The 1,080-nt window shown below is 34.9% G+C and overlaps 1 pseudogene; it reads right to left on the bottom strand.

Moving 5' to 3' along the window:
* Positions 1–271: 271 nt before the first annotated feature.
* Positions 272–484, bottom strand: LOC142876736 (uncharacterized; annotated as a pseudogene).
* Positions 485–1,080: the final 596 nt, after the last annotated feature.

The raw sequence follows: 1,080 nt of genomic DNA, 5'->3' as shown, positions 1-1,080 counted from the left end.
ATCTGACTCATTGTCACTCAATCAAAAGTCTGTGATCTGGAAATCTCCATTCAGACACAAACATTTTGAATCACAAGCAGAAATCAATATGGAAAAAACAAAAGTACAAGTTCTAACAAAACATCATGATTTTTTTTTTTCCTGCAGAAATCTTTTTTTTTCCCCCTGTCAGGTAAACACAGGCTTAGGTAATATCTAACCAAATATTATTTGTGTGTAATGGAAATGTGGGTACACTGAATTTGGAAAGTTATTTGTTACAAATAAAACCTGACAAACCGTTCAGACTTTAATAATGTGAGAAGAAACAAAACGAATTAAAAGCTAACCGCATTCTTTGCAGCTTGCTGATGGGTTTTGTCCAAACAGCTTGAACAATTGCAAAATGTTATTCAGGTAATTTCCAGGCATAATGCTATTATCATTTTAAACTGGTAAGAACAGATACTACAGTTGGTCTTAGCCAAAAAAGCTGAGAAGTGGTTGCTATTATCATTTTAACTTGAGAGAAGTCTTTTGGATATTTACTATATTGTTCTAGCTCTAGACCTTAGACGCAAAGATGTAAAAGATATGGTCACTATCTTCCAGGTATCATGAAAACTCCTACTGAATTTACTGCAAATTCCAGGAGGGCAGAAAATGTGGTTGTTTTGTTTATTACTTTTTAAGCCGTGCCTGGCACAGTGCAGTGTATAGGGTGTGCTCCAGATTAGTTACTGGAAGGTACAATTATTGAGTCCAGAGCTTATCTTATTTAGCTCCTTACTGAAAGGATGGGTCTCTATACAAAAATGGAATTATATACACACATAGTTTATTTGTTAGTTTATCATATGTATGTATATAACAAACAAAAAGCAGATTGTTTTCACTTTTTTTTTAAACCTATGTAGACCCCAAAACACAATAGGATTGATGAAAGTTCTCAGGTTTCATTTGGTTTTCTGAGAGCCCAGTTGAACACTGCTTCTACAACTTGAATGTCCACACACCTGGGGATCTTATAAAAATGCAGATCCTGCTTCTGTAGGTCTGGGGCATGTCCTGACATTCACATTTCTTGCAAACTTTCACTAA

This window comes from Microcebus murinus, chromosome 15 (genome assembly GCF_040939455.1).
Source record: "Microcebus murinus isolate Inina chromosome 15, M.murinus_Inina_mat1.0, whole genome shotgun sequence".
NCBI lineage: Eukaryota > Metazoa > Chordata > Mammalia > Primates > Cheirogaleidae > Microcebus > Microcebus murinus.
Note: the sequence above shows the minus strand (reverse complement) of the source record. Positions and strands in the feature narration are given on the sequence as shown.